The sequence below is a fragment of the Odocoileus virginianus genome, chromosome 11 (assembly GCF_023699985.2).
Source record: "Odocoileus virginianus isolate 20LAN1187 ecotype Illinois chromosome 11, Ovbor_1.2, whole genome shotgun sequence".
NCBI classification, from domain to species: Eukaryota; Metazoa; Chordata; class Mammalia; order Artiodactyla; family Cervidae; genus Odocoileus; species Odocoileus virginianus.
Window position 1 is genome coordinate 35,491,678 of NC_069684.1, and position 15,026 is coordinate 35,506,703.

The window sequence follows — 15,026 nt, forward strand, 5'->3', positions numbered from 1 at the left end:
ACGTGCATGCGAGTGTACTTGTGTGTGACATCCGCTGACGGGATACCGAGGGGGATCCTCCTATCCTGAACCCCCTCTCTTCTCTTCTCGAGAAGCCGGGGGCGCCCGGCACCCCCGGCCCTGACAGGGGTGCTGGGGATAGTACGCAGAGATCGCCGAGGGCTCCGGGACTTCCCAGGACCGGTCTGCCTGGTCCGCACATCCCAGGCTTCTTCAACATTCCCGGGAACTTCTGTTGGAGTGTTTCTCTTGCCCTTTTCCCAGGCTCTGGGCGAAGCTGGGATGGAGGGAGGCTCCTTGGGCTCGGACAGGCGGGCCTGCCTTGGGCGCCTCACCTGGAACGCTTGGTGGAGGTGGAAAGCCTCTCAGGCTAGCTTTCTTCCGCCCCAGGGGTGGGACACCCTGGGGTCACTCCGAACCTCACACTCTCCTCAGCCGTTTGCCCTCCACTGTGGCGGAGGTTGAAGTTCCGGGCGGTGAACTCCGAAGAGCATTCGAGGGGATCTGGGACGTTGCAGGGCACGAACCGTATGAACTTGGTACCAATCCAAAGTGGTCCTAAAGCTCTAAGAGGCTGTGGGATTGGGTGCGGAAGTGTGTGTGTGTGTGTGTGTGTGTGTGTGTGTGTGTGTGTGTGTGTGTGGTGCGGGGTGGTAGTGAGGTTCCCTGCCCTCCGAGCTTCTGCTTTATTTACAACTCGAGGGAGAACAATGCCCATCTTACAAGGTGACGCCTGGATAGCATCTGGAACGAAGTGCATGGGGATTACCGCGCTGTCTCAACACTCTGTGCCTGCACGCATAGTTCATCTTAATGAATAGATGTATCGTGACAGTCCCGAGTTAACCTATTTGTTTTCTAAATCGGAACTGAGAGAGGGACTCCGATGGAAAGGGGGTCCCAGAGGCTGGGCAACAGTCCGCGCGCTGGATTTGAGCCAGGTACTCTGGTGACCCGGGCTCCTGACAGGTGACACTGGCCCCGTGCCCCGCCCTTTCTGGTGATTCCCTGGGAACCCGAGCAGTCTGGCCAACGGCCCTCCCTCGCTCACTTTGCAGGTGACATTTTCTATCCTCTGGTTACCGGCAGAAAGGGGGGCCGGGGCCAGCGCGCGCAAGCTGTCCGGGGTCCCCTGGCTCCAGGCGCAGCCCCACCCGCCCGCGGGTAGCAGCGGGGCTCGGGGAGGATTTGCGGCGGCGTCCGCGAGGCGCAGAGCGCACGCCTGCTCTCCAGAGCTTCGCCCAGCTGGGGCAGTGAGAATTTGCCGACGGTGCCCGCACCTCGATTGGCCCCGCCCCGACCCCGGGACGCCCCGCCCCCTGGCCCTGCCAGCGCCGGCCCGTTGTCCGGGCCCCGCCCAGGGCCGCGCCCCTCGCGGATGCCCCACTCACCGGCTCCGCGCCGCGGGCCTGCCCTCAGGCCCCCGCGGGCTCCGCGCCGCCGCCCGGAGGCTCGCGCCCTCCCATCGCTCCGGGACCCGCCCGCCGCGTCCCCTGGGCAACAGTCTCCAGGGAGACCGGGCTCCGCCCCCGGCACCAACACCCGGTACGGAGCCCACCTGTGCGGGCGTCTGCGGGGTCCCAGTGCCCCCCGCTCACGCCCCACCCCGCCCAGCGCCGGGCTTTGTCCGCGAGGGGCGATCCCGGCCCGGGGGTGCGGGGGCTGGGGAGGAGGGCGCGTTCCGGGGCGCACCCGACCCCGCTGCGGAGGCCGAGGCAGCGGGCCGCGCTCGCGTTGTCCTTCTCTGGCGTGGACTGGTTCATAGTCTCCTTTTCCCGTTTTATTGCCTCCCTTTTATGCCTCCGGGGGGCCGGGAATACGGGGTGTCCCGCTGCCGCCCTTGGTGGGAATGAGCAGGGCCCTCCGCCGGGCTCCGGACGGGGACGCGCGCCTGTTCAGGGCAAGATGTTTACTTGTCAGGGACCGAGCAGTTGCCGCGCGCGCCTTCCCCTCCCCCTGCCCCCGATTCGGGACGGAGCATCCTGCGCTCGGTCCGTTCCCAGTGATGCCTCCCAAAGCTTTGCCCTTGAACCCAGAGGGCTAGAGGGCAGCAAACCCGGCTCCTGAGGTCCCGGAAGGTGCTGAGGGCCAGAGCGAAAGACGCACCTCCTCCCTGACCGCCCTCCTGTGAATTCTGTCCCGGCTCTCTGTTCCCTGACCTGAATTCCTAAGGACCAGTTCCTTCCTTGCTTTCTCTAACCCTCCATTCTCTCGGCTCCATCGCGCTTTCAGCTTCGTCCTTTCTCGTTTTGAAAGTGCTTTTGCTTTGATCGAGTCTCATTTCCCTGTCACTGAGCTGCTGTTTTTGTCCTCTTCTTAATTAGCTTCCTTGGTCAGCGATGCAAGTTATTTCTTAGTTCTTGTCGCTTATCTCACCTTTCTCTGGTAGCTTTGCTCTGGGAAGTCCTTACCATCCTACCCTGGATGCTGAGTGGAGGGACTATCCGAACCCTGCAGCAGGGTCCACGGGGTATCCTTCCAGGGGTTAGGCTGGCAGCAGGGAGAATTCCAGCTTGGACCTTGGGGCGGCATCTTTTCCAACAGCTTCCTAGAACTGGGCGTTTTGTCTCATGGAGAAGCAGCCAATGGTTTAGGTTTCTTGCTCTTCAGGAGCCCAGTGGGTTCCAGGCAGGAGAAACCAGCTGGGGAGTGGCGGGTAAGCGTCATGTCCTGCTGCTGGAATCCAGCTGCATAGGCTTTCGGAACTCAGGTAGCTTTTGCTCTCTGGGGTCAGATTATTTCCAGGAGCCACCCACAGTGGGTAAAGAAGTACCACAGATGCAGTGAGTGGGCGAACCCCTCCCCACACACCCTTCCCTTTCATCTCCACCAAGCAAGGATTAATCTTCCTTTATGATGTGATCTGGGTGTTGAATAGAGACCTCAAGTTCACATACATGTTTTTTGCAGCCATTGAATGGAACTCGAACCCAGGCTTGACTCAGATCACTTACTTTGCTTTCAAATACCAAACAAAACCAACAAACAACTCTAGAAATGATCTGAGTCATCTGTATGTATATAAATTCCTGCTTCAGGCACTGGAAATGTTCCTGTGGTTTGCTTCAGTACCACCAAAGAGAGCTGGGGGTGGCATTGACACAGATGGTGAAAAAGGCCCGTCAAGCACAATGTGACTGGTTTGCAAAAAGGGAACCTTGGTGAAAGTTGCTTTTGAGCTGAAGTCCTCTAAGGGAATGTGCAGAAGGTTTCTGAGACTTTCTCTTTTTAAAGATTTCTTGCTTTCTTTCTCTACTTTCTTTCCTTCCTTCCTTCTTTCTCTCCCCTCTCTCTTTCTTTCTTTCTTCCTTCCTCTCTTTCTCTCTTTCTGCTCTCTTTCCTTTTCCAGACAGATAAGGAGCTCAGAGTCAGGCAAGAGTGCATTGATGCTCACTGATTCCAAAGCATCTTTAACCTGCCAGGCAGAGGGACCTTTGCTGCTGGTTTTTTGGACCATTCCAGAAAGGTAGATCAGGCAAAGGAAACAAGTGTGGGGGGGAAGAAGAGATGTTATTTTGTAGATCGGTTAAGAACGTGAATGGAATCCACCCTCCCTGACTATCTAGCCAAAGGAGAACTTCTCTGTAGGACTCGAATGCTAACAGGAAGAGAGTGACCCAAATCTGTGCTCCGAGCCAACAAAGGGGGATGTGAACTTAGATCCCTACCAGCTTCCCAGCAAAGGTCTGCTGCTGCCCAGGAAGAAAGGGATGGCTTTGCTCCGAGGAGCCCTAGAGCTCATTTTTAAGCTGCAGCATTTGGTATTTGACTTTCTTCGTTCATGGTAGAGCCAGGCAAGCCTATTTGGCCAGAGAAGAATTAAAACCTTCTTCCGGAGGAAGTGGATTGGATTTTCATAACTTGATACTGCTTCTCAAGGAGTCCTTAGGTGGGGACATTCTGTTTCTCTAGGGAGTTGGCAGTCGCTGTATCAATAAGAGGATACTCCTTGGAACTTCTGGGACATTAGTCCTGTCATTGTGTGAATGAAGAAACTGAGGTCAGAGACTGACATTGGGCCAAGCCTTGGCTGAGCCCCGCCTTTGGTGTCTGGGAGTGGCTGTGTGTGGTTGGCAAGCTCGCAGATTGGTCCCATTTGCCAGCTGTGTGTGTACTTGTGTATTCATGTACACCAAGTTTGTACGCTATAAGCACCAAGCTCCTTATATGGATGTTCAAGCAGCCACTGTCATTTCTGATGGTTCAAGTAGGGCACAGGGTTATAGCATGATGTCATCCTTGGGGGCTTCCCCCCCCCTTCATTTCTAGATCTTCATTGGGAATTTCCAAGCATCTTTATTAGTGTGGCTCTCTCTAAAAAGATCAAATTATTAAGTAGAATTTTTACCTATAAAGCAGAATGGAAGAGTGCCACTGTGGTGCAATTAGAGACTGGCCCAGAACCCCTTCCACTCAGCGCCCTGTCCCACTCCTGCCACCCCCTGAAAACCTCAGGGTGTTTCTGTGGAGCCGCAGGACTCCCTGGCACAGAGGCAAAAACCGTGGGTTGTGTAGACTGTTGAGTTGGAGTATCTTCTACACACCTGTTTATACTGTCTTGATCTGTGTTTCAGAAAATGACTTTTAATAATGATTTTTAACCCTCTGACTTTTTGATTTGTAAGATACCTATTTACTGTTGAAAGTGTACAAAATACAAAAAAATTACAAGCATCTCTTGGCTATAATTATACCCCCCTTCCTGAAAGAACCATGTTTTCTTATTGGAGTATCCTCCCCCCACCCCACGCCCAGAGAGATTTCTTTGCGTGTATCTTTGGAAGCTTGATTTTGATTTACTGTTAAATATGATCATGAACTTCCACAAAAAGAACTGAATGCAAAAAGGAGAGTAAAGGTATAAATCCTTAAGAAAAACAGAAAAGTAGATGATAGAGGAGGACGGATGTGAGCAAAACTTTTGAAAGGTGGGGATCAGCGGGGTGAGAGAGAAGCAAAGCTTAGAAGGTTGAATATCCCAGCTGCGAGGAAGGGGAGCTGACATGTATACAGTTCCCACTAAAGGCTAAAAAATGAGGGCTACAGAATGATCCTGACGATGGGGTGCGGGGGGCAGGTGGAAGCAGGAATATGAGTTGGAAGTATGTGTTAGAGCCACAGACCCCTCTCTCAGGCCACCAGGCAGCTTCCTCCCCCACCAGCTGGTTCCTACAGGCAGTGTTGAACCAGGGCAGCCGAGGGTAAGGGAGGCACTGTGCTGAGAACAGGAGGAGTCAGTGAAAGTTTGCGTGCTGAACAGAGAGACCCTGTCTTGCTACTTCCACAGCGTGGCTGTCTGGCTTCTACCCACCCTCCAGGCAGCGTTTTGAAGAACTTCTCTCTGAGGAAATGGACCTCACATGAAAAAACCCTCCTTTGTCCCTTCACAGCAATACTAACCAAGCAGCTAGGCCTGTACAAACAGCTCTCAGTACCTCGCTCTTAAATTGGAATGGGCAGATCTGGTACATCGCATGTCGAATGAGTCCTCTAGCATGAAAGACAGAGACCCAAACCGATAGGAAAAAGAGATTTCGAAGCCATAAACATGGTTGTCTTTAAAAAGGCATATTTAGGGGACTTCCCTGGTGACACAGTGGTTAAGAATCCACCTGCCAATGCAGGGGATATGGATTCAGTCCCTGGTCCGGGAAGATGCCACGTGCCGTGGAGCAGCTAAGCCTGTGCCCCATAAGTACTGAGCCTGAGTGCTGCAGATACTGAAGCCCACGTGCCTAGAGCCTCTGCTCCACACCAAGAGAGGCCACCGCAGTGAGAGGCCCAGGCACCCTAGCAGAGTAGTCCCTGCTCACCACTGCTAGAGAAAGCCCACGCAAAGCAACAAAGACCCAGCCAATAGATAATTTATTAAATTTGAAAAAAGGAATCTGCCTTGCAATGCAGGGGATGTGGGTTCGATCCCTGTCAGGGAACTAAGATCTCATATTCCGAGAAGCAGCTAAGCCCACGTGCCACAGCTAAGAGAGTCCATGTGCCACCAGGGAAGATCCCACATGCTGCAACTAAGATGTGATACTGTCAAAGTAAATAAATAAATATTTAAAACATAAAAAGGTGTATTCATAAAATAATAAGCTCTTGGATATCAAAACTAGGAGTGGAAATTTCAGTAGAATAGAGTTGGATGATAGAACAAGGAAATTCTGGAAAGTAGGACAAAAAGGCTTGAGAGATGGGAAAGAAGAAAGAAAAGATAAGAAAATGAGAGTAAGTTTAGGAGGCCCAGTATCCATCTCATAGAAGCTCAAGGGAAAGAAATGGAGAAGGAAAAGTTATTAAATAAACACCAGGAAAAAAAATCTAGACATGAAAGAGTTTCTGCGTTGAGTCTCTGTAGCACTGAGCACAATGATAATAAGATACACTACATCAAAGTAAAAAATGTTCTAAGGGACAGCATCATGAACTTTCAAAACTCCAGAGATAGAGAGAAGTTACTAAAAGCCAGCACAGGGAAAAGGAGCCACAAACAGAAGATCAGAGAACAGAATGGCATTGGACTTCACAAAAGTAACACCAGAAAAGTGGGGTGGGGTGGGGTGGAAAGCAACATCAGAAGTTATATGGAGCAACTCTTTCAAGTTTCCAGGGAAAATTAATTCTCAATCCAGAATGTTGTAATCACCATTCAAGCAAAACATTTTCAGACATGTGAATTTTCAAAACCTTTACACACACATACCCTTTGTATTCCTTTTCAAGGAAGCTACTGGAGGATGTGCTCCACTAAAATGAGAGAGGAAACCAACAAAGAGGAACAAGTGGTACAACGTGCAGTTGTCTTGTTTCTCCTTTGGCTCAGCCACCAAATGACCTTCTGTATTTCGTTGTTGTCTTTGAGTCTTGAGAGTGGGGAGAAAAAAACCTACCCCACCATGGGAACTGAAAAGTACTCACTTCCAAGACTGGACCTGTGATGTGGGCACCACTAATGAGATGTATCTATGTTACATTTTGACAGAGAAGAGAGGGATGAAATGTTTCTTTTATCCATGGTTATGATGGTGACAGCAGGGATGGACTGCAAGTTTGAGTTCTTGGCACATAAGTGGCAGGGATACAAAATAGCTCCCAGTGTGTTCTCAGTCACTCAGTTGTGTCCAGCTCTTTGCAACCCCATGGACTGTAGCTCACCAGGTGCCTCTGTCCATGGAATTTTCCAGGCAAGAATACTGGAGTGGGTTGCCATTTCCTCCTCCAGGGGATCTTCCCGACCCAGGGATTGAACTTGGGTCTCCTGCATCTCCTCCATTGCCAAGCACATTCCTTACCACTGTGCCTGGGAAGCCCAGCACCCAGTACTCAGTGGCAATACCAGCAGTTTTGCCATCAGAAATGATTCTGCACATAGTGTACTGAAACTATATTTCTTTTCTTGTTCAACTTTTGTGTTTTCGCTGGAGTTGATAGTTGCCTCATATTTTTATTTGCTTTTTTTTCAACATGAAAGCAAATGTGTTAGTCACTCAGTCATGTCCAACTCTTTGGGGCCCCACGGACTGTAACCCACCAGTCTCCTCTGTCCATGAAATTTTCTAGGCAAGAATACTGGAGTGGGTAGCCATTCCCTTCTTCTGGGTTTCTTCCTGACACAGGGATTGAACCTGGGTCTCCTGCATCACGGGCAGATTCTTTGCCATCTGAGCCACCCTGGAAGCCCTGTTTTCAATGTTCAGTTCAGTTCAGCCACTCAGTCATGTCCAACTCTTTGTGACCCCATACACTGCAGCACACCAGGCCTCCCTGTCCATCACCAACTCCTGGAGTTTACCCAAACTCATGTCCATTGAATTGCTGATGCCATCCAACCATCTCATTCTCTGTCATCTCCTTCTCCTCCTGTCTTCAATCTTTCCCAGCATCAGGGTCTTTTCAAATGAGTCAGCTCTTCACATCAGGTAGCCAAAGTATTGGAGTTTCAGTTTCAACATCAGTCCTTCCAATGAACACTCAGGACTGATCTCCTTTAGGATGGACTGGTTGGATCTCCTTGTAGTCCAAGGGACTCTTAAGAGTCTTCTCCAACACCACAGTTCAAAAGCATCAATTCTTCGGTGCTCAGCTTTCTTTATAGTCCAAATCTCACATCCATACATGACTACTGGAAAAACCATAGCTTTGACTAGATGGGCCTTTGTTGACAAAGTAATGTCTCTGCTTTTTAATATGCTGTCTAGGTTGGTCATAACTTTCCTTCCAAGGAGTAAGCATCTTTTAATTTCATGGCTACAGTCTCCATCTGCAGTGGTTTTGGAGCCCCAAAAAATAAAGTCAGCCACTGTTTCCACTGTTTCCCTATCTATTTGCCATGAAGTGATGGGACTGGATGTCATGATCTTAGTTTTCTGAATGTTGAGCTTTAAGCCAGCTTTTTCACTCTCCTCTTTCACTTTCATCAAGAGGCTCTTTAGTTCTTCTTCACTTTCTGGCATAAGGATGGTGTCACCTGCATGTGGGAGGTTATTGATATTTCTCCCGGCAATCTTGATTCCAGCTTGTGTTTCATCCAGCCCAGCATTTCTCATGATGTACTCTGCATATAAGTTAAATAAGCAGGGTGACAATATACAGTCTTGACGTACTCCTTTTCCTATTTGGAACCAGTCTGTGGTTCCATGTCCAGTTCTAACTATTTCTTCCTAACCTGCATACAGATTTCTCAAGAGGCAGGTCAGGTGGTCTAGTATTCCCTTCTGTTTCAGAATTTTCCACAGTTTATTGTGATCCACACAGTCAAAGGCTTTGGCATAGTCAATAAAGTAGAAGTAGATGTTTTCCTGGAACTCTCTTGGTTTTTCGGTGATCCAGCAGATGTTGGCAATTTGATCTCTGGTTCCTCTGCCTTTTCTAAAACCAGCTTGAACATCTGGAAGCTCACGGTTCATGTATTGCTGAAGCCTGGCTTGGGGTAGTCACTAATTCTTTCTCAAACTCTCCAATAGAACTATCAAACTTCTCACAATGCAACAAATATGTCAGATAACCCATCATCTCCTTCCCTGCTTAATCACTGAGAGATCATCACTTCTTTACTTGCAATCAAGAGCCATTATTGATGGAGAGAAGGTGAAGGGAATGCCCATAATAATAGCGAAGAGAAGTCCCAGTTCTGCATCTGCACTAGAGAGCAACCAGCCCAATTTAGAGCAAGATGGCTGAGGGCCCAGGAGGAATATCTGTAAGAAAAAAATGGAGTTGATGGATTATTTGATATATTTGTTATAGTATGAGGGTTTCATAGTTCTGTTAGAGAGTTTAGGGAATAGTTACTCGTTCATACATAGAATGCAAAGAAAATGAAAAACAAGGCAACAATCAACTATAGGAGTAACAAAAAGTTGGAACAAGAAAGGATATCATGAGACTTCCCTGGTGGTCCAGAGGTTGACTCTGCTTTGCAGTGCAGGGGACGCAGGTTCAATCTCTGGTCAGGGAACTACGGTCCCACATACCTCAGCGCTCCTGAGCCCACATGCTTCCAAGCCTGTGCATCACAAGAAGATCATGCATGTTGCAACTAAGACCTGAAGCAGCCATATAAATAAATATATTTTTAAAAAAGAAAGGAAATCATAGTATAGTATGTGGCTTAGCTTTGAACAATATTTACATTGTTATAGTAATGGAAACACTAAAGTTTGATTAACAAAAAATGATCACATTGCTATATCCAGAAGATGGGAGAGAGGATCCGTGCATGTGTGTAGCTGCAGGAAAGCACTAACTTATCTTCTAAGGTAAGAAATTAAAATTTGGGACTTCCCTGGGGGTCCAGTGGTTAAGAATCTGCCTTTCAATGCAGGGGGCACGGGTTCAATCCATAGTTGGGGAAGAGTCCACATGCTGCAAGTCAACTAAGTCCATGCATTGCACCTACTGAGCCTGCATGCTCTAAAGCCCATGCTCAGCACGGAGAAGCCACTGCAGTGAGCCTGTGTGATGCAACTAGAGAGCAGACCCTGCTTGCCTCAACTAGTGCAAGCCCACAAGCAGCAACAAATAAGTAAATGTTAAGAAAAGAAGTTACAAGTTGAAGATCAAGAAATATCAATATAAACATATTATTTAGAAATGCAGAGATGAATACCTAGAGAAACAACTGAAAATGGGGATGGTATGTTTGGATGTGGAGGTCAAGAGACTGCTAATTTTTTGCTGCAAACATTTTAGGTTTAATTAATCTTTAAAATCATGTGCTTTCATAACTTTCATAGGTATGAAAGTTTTAAAGTCATTGTTATAATAGCCACTTCCACCGATAATACAGCTGTTTTCATTTTCTCTATGCTTACTGAAATGTTTTGTCCACAGACGTATGTTACCATGATAACTATATGTGCCATATTGGTTTCATTTAATGTGGGGTCTATTTGCAGTGTCATGTAGTATGCACAGGTGTTGTTCTAGTGACTGTATTCACTCTTGTTGTATATATGATAATTTATTTAGCCATTTCTTTATGATTATTATTTTAGATATTTATTTGTTTGGCTGTGCTGCAACTCAGGATCCTCACTGCAGCATGCAGGACACTTTAGTTGTGCCGTGTGGGGTCTAGTTTCCTGACCAGGGATCGCACTTGGGCCCCCCACATTGGAAGCTTAGCGTCTCAAACACTGGACCACCAGGGAAGTCTCTCTACTGTTGTTGATTTATAACTTTCACAGATAATACCACAATGAATATCTTTGTGCATATAGGTGAAGTGAAAGTTTCTCAGTCGTGTCCAACTCTTTGCAACCCCATGGACTATAGCCCACCAGACTCCTCTGTCCATGGAATTCTCCAGGCAAGAATAGTGGAGTGGGTTACCGTTCCCCTCTCCAGGGAATCTTCCCGACCCAGGGACCTAACCCAGGTCTCCCACATTGCAGGCAGATTGTTTACTCTCTGAGCCACCAGGGAAGACCAAGAGTACTGGAGTGGGTAGCCATTCCCTTCTCCTGGGGATCTTCCCAACCTAGGAATTGAACCGGAGTCTTCTGCATTGCAGGCAGATTCTTTACCAGCTGAACCACCAGGGAAGCCCTTTGTGCATAAAACTTTTTCTTTTTTGCTTTTGAATTGCTTCCTAGGACAGTTCCCCAAATTGACCAGATATGAGAACTTGGATCTTTCTCTTCGATTTCTCTATATAATGCTGAGCCCCCTAGGTGCACCATGAACTGAGCATCCTGGGAGATTGTTGAGATAGAATTTTCTGCAGGACAATTGACTTGTTTTTTCTGATGGCAGCAGGAGAAGTCAGAAGTCTTTCTTTTCTTTCCACATAGAACAGAATTTCTAAAGCCCTACCCCTCTCCTTCTCTGATGTCTGTTTTGGTTTCCCCCCACTGAGAGAATTTTTCCTTTCTAAAATATTCAAATTAGAAGTTACTGCCCTTTTGAATAATGTGGAGTCAAAGGAGATACATTTAAAATGGGAGAGAATGAAAAACAAAAAAAGTGAGAAAGAGGACTTCCCTGGTGGTTCGGTGGTTAAGAATCTGCCTTCAGATGCAGGGGATGAGGGTTCGATCCCTGGTCGAGGAACTAAGATCCCACCTGTTGTGGGACAGCTAAGCCTGAGCCACAACTACTGAGCCTGGGCACCACAGTGAGGAGCCTGCTTGCCACAGCAAAGATCGCAGGTGCCACAACTAAGACCCAGCACAGCCAAAAGTAAATAATTAAATAAAATGTATTTTTTTTTTAAAGTGAAGGAGGCAGAAGTGGGTAGACAAGGAGACCAGGGAGTAAGGCAGTGCATGTCCTCAGCTTACCTTCCAAGCAGGTATCGAAATGCCTTCTGCACAACGTGCCATTACTTTGTTATTTTGTCCCATCCTTCACTCCTCTAACCCCTTTTTTTTTCTCATGGCAGGAGCTGGGGAGTTAGACATCCCTCCAGACAAACCCATCCTTCCTCATCATGGGATGGTCTTTGGGATGTCCAACTTGCTTGGACCAAAAAAAAAAAAAAAAGAAAGTATTTGTAGTTTGGGAGAATAGCACATCTATCCTAAAAGTGTGCTTGATGAGGGTCCTGGGCCATGCAGTTTCCCTCTGGCCTGTGGCCTCATTCTTTTCAAGAAGGAGGAAGATGCAGGCTTCAAGGCTGGGCTGCTGGACTGCCTGTCTGCCAGCTCCTTATGAACAGAGGATCGGGGCGCTTTGTGGCCTGCAAGGCCCAACACCTTCCCTCATTCATCTGCCCTGCCAGCTCTGACCTGGGTCCCTAGCCCCATTGCTTTCCCATCTCCATCCTTGCTTCTCATCCTTCCATCTTGCTCACAGCAGCTGAAGCAGTCTTCTTTGTTAAGTGTAAAATCAGGCCATCTCCATCCCCTGGTGACTTCCCGCTGCAACGGTAACAAAGCCTACTCCTCATCAAGGCTAGAAGGCCCCGCAGGATCAGCCTCATCATCTTGCCCAGACTTCCCTTCATCCATGACTTTCATTTCCTGATCTCCTGCCTCAGGGCCTTTGCACTTCCCCTTCCATCTGCCTGGAACCCTATTTCATAGAGCTTTGCCAGATCCTTCTCATCATTTGAGCCTCACCTGCAATATAATCTCATCTGAGGACCCTTCCCTGACCTGTCATCCAAAGGAGACCCTCCTAGCAAACCATCATTTTATCACTTTCCAAGCCTATACTCTCTGAAATCATTGTGATTATTCAAATGTTTCTTTTCATTTTTTTTTCCTGTTAGACTAAAATTCCATGAGAGCAGGAGTGGTGTCTGTCCCATTCCCTGATGGGCACATGGAAGGTGCTCAAATAAACATTTTTGAGTGAATGAACAGGCTAGTGAAGGAATGAATAAGGACTTGGGATCTACAGCCTTCTGGGTTGAGGAGGGCCCCACCTTCTTTTTCCTGAGAGTCTCTGGGAGGATGTGGTGGTTGGAGGACCTCTTAGCAGCCAGAGCAGGGTGGTGGTTCCTGGAAACTCCTTTGGAGTAAACATACAGGAGGTTCTCCAGGAGGTGGGCCCTCTGGGTCAAGCAACTTCCACTCCACTTCTCATGTACTCATTTGCTGGCACTTTCTGTCTAAGGTGGGCAACAGGAAAAGTGTTCATTTCTTTCTCCGTGGGAGGCTGCCTGGAGCAACACTTGATTATAAGGACTTTTTGAGGCTGAGAAGTCCTGAAAATAAACCCAGGTCAAGCGGCCCAGTGTGGACTCTGCTTGTTCAGTGTGACATGGAAGGCCAGTCCTGAGGTCCACAGCCCCTTGTCACATGACTGCTGGCTCACCTCCTCTCCCATCTTGGGTGGGTGGCAGATACTTGTTCAGTTGCTAAGTTGTAGCATACTCTTTGTGACTCCATGGACCGCAGCACGGCAGGCTCCTCTGTCCTTCACTATCTCCCAGAGTTTGCTCAAATTCACGTTCATTGAGTCAGTGATACTATCTAACCATCTCATCCTGTCACCCCCTTCTCCTTTTGCCATCAGTCTTTCCCAGCATCAAAGTCTTTTCCAATGATTTGGCTCTTCACATCAGGCAGCCGAAGTGTTGGAGCTTCAGCTTTAGCATCAGTCCTTCCAGTGATTATTCAGGGTTGATTTCCTTTAGGATTGACTGGTTTGATCTCCTTCTGTCCAAGGGACTCTCAAGAGTCTTCTCCAACACCACAGTTCGAAAGCATCAGTTCTTCAGCATTCAGCCTTCTTTATGGTCCAACTCTCACATCCGTACATGACTACTGGATACCACAGTATTGACTGTACAGACCTTTGTCAACAAAGTGATGCGTCTGCTTTTTAATATGCTGCCTAGTTTTGTCATCGCTTTTCTTCCAAGGAGCAAGTATCTTTTCATTTCATGGCTGCAGTCACCATCTGCAGTGATTTTGGAGCCCAAGAAAATAAAATCTCACTGCTTCCACTTTATTGTAGATCCTTGACTGTGGGTGTAACCATCTTCTTCAACTTTCTGTGACTGAGGCTCCTTCCCTTGGGCTAATTGGATTGTAACTTTAGGCTCAGAAATCCAGACATTGGGCAGGGGTTTTGTCCTCTAGTTAAGGACATGAACATCTCTCTCTATGCAGGTTCATAGGAGTGGTGCAGGGGGACCGCTAGACTCTTGCTTTAGAGTAACATCCGAAGGTACAGGGCATATTTTGCCCAGGGCATCCCTTAGGGAGAAGGCTGTTTATCACTCAGACAAGTAGGACACAACTTCCCTTCTCCTGCTGCCTATCCCTTGCACAGAGCCTGCTGAGAGTGACTCATGTGTTCCCCTGGGAAGCTGTTTCCCAGGACATGTGACTGTAACACAAAAAAGACAGTTTTTACATTGACAAAGGCTGAGCAGCAGTTCCTGGTGAGCATGTCGGCTACATCTGAGATGGCCACTGGGACAAGGTAGAAGTCTAGCCAACTCGGGAGATGCTGGCTCTGTGCCCCCCAACCCTGACCCCCCCCCAAACACACACACAGTGGAGTTTCAGCAGAAATGAAGGGATCCTTCAGCTGTCCCGAGCTTAAGACAAGCAGCTGGTCTGCCAGCTCAGGGGCTGTGTGTTCTACAGGCTGACTCCCCATCCTGTTTGTGACTCTGGGATCCTACATCCCTTATTTGCCCTTTTCTCTTAGAAATAACTTACTCCCCTGGTTGGTGGCTCAGATGGTAAAGAATCTGCTTGCAATGTGAGAGACCCAGGTTCAATCCCTGGGTCAGGAAGATCCCCTCGAGAAAGAAATGGCTACCCACACAATAATTCTTGCCCGGAGAATTCCATGGACAGAGGAGCCTGGCAGGCTACAGTCCATGGGGTCGCAAAGAGTCGGATACGACTGAGCAACTAGCACACTTAGAAATAACTTAGGGCCCCCTGAAACATTCCTGAGGTCCGAGGAAGGATGGGGCTGGCGAATGTCCTTTTAGCGAAACCTTTGGATAAATTCCTCTGCCAACCGCTTAGGACTCAGGTCAGACCCTCAAACCTTCACAGCTGAGAAACTGTTTTTCATCCTCAGGCCAAAGAAAGTGCATCTATCCAGGAATGTCT

At 48.3% G+C, this 15,026-nt stretch overlaps 1 protein-coding gene and 1 long non-coding RNA gene across 4 annotated transcripts in view; one reads left to right on the forward strand and one right to left on the reverse strand.

Moving 5' to 3' along the window:
* Positions 1-15,026, forward strand: part of PIK3CD (phosphatidylinositol-4,5-bisphosphate 3-kinase catalytic subunit delta) — a 61,511-nt gene that overhangs the window by 24,021 nt on the left and 22,464 nt on the right. The window contains exon 1 of one of the 3 annotated variants that reach the window (XM_020887414.2): positions 1,374-1,545. The exons of the other annotated variants lie outside the window; for them this stretch is intronic. The gene's annotated coding sequence lies outside the window, so the exon portion shown is untranslated. Of the gene's footprint in view, positions 1-1,373; positions 1,546-15,026 lie in introns of those variants that run through there. 3 annotated transcript variants of the gene reach the window in all.
* Positions 1,472-2,794, reverse strand: LOC139037489 (uncharacterized). Its single transcript, XR_011490348.1, has 2 exons — positions 2,160-2,794; positions 1,472-1,891 (listed from the first exon to the last, which is right to left on the reverse strand). It is a non-coding gene; the product is annotated as an uncharacterized lncRNA (long non-coding RNA).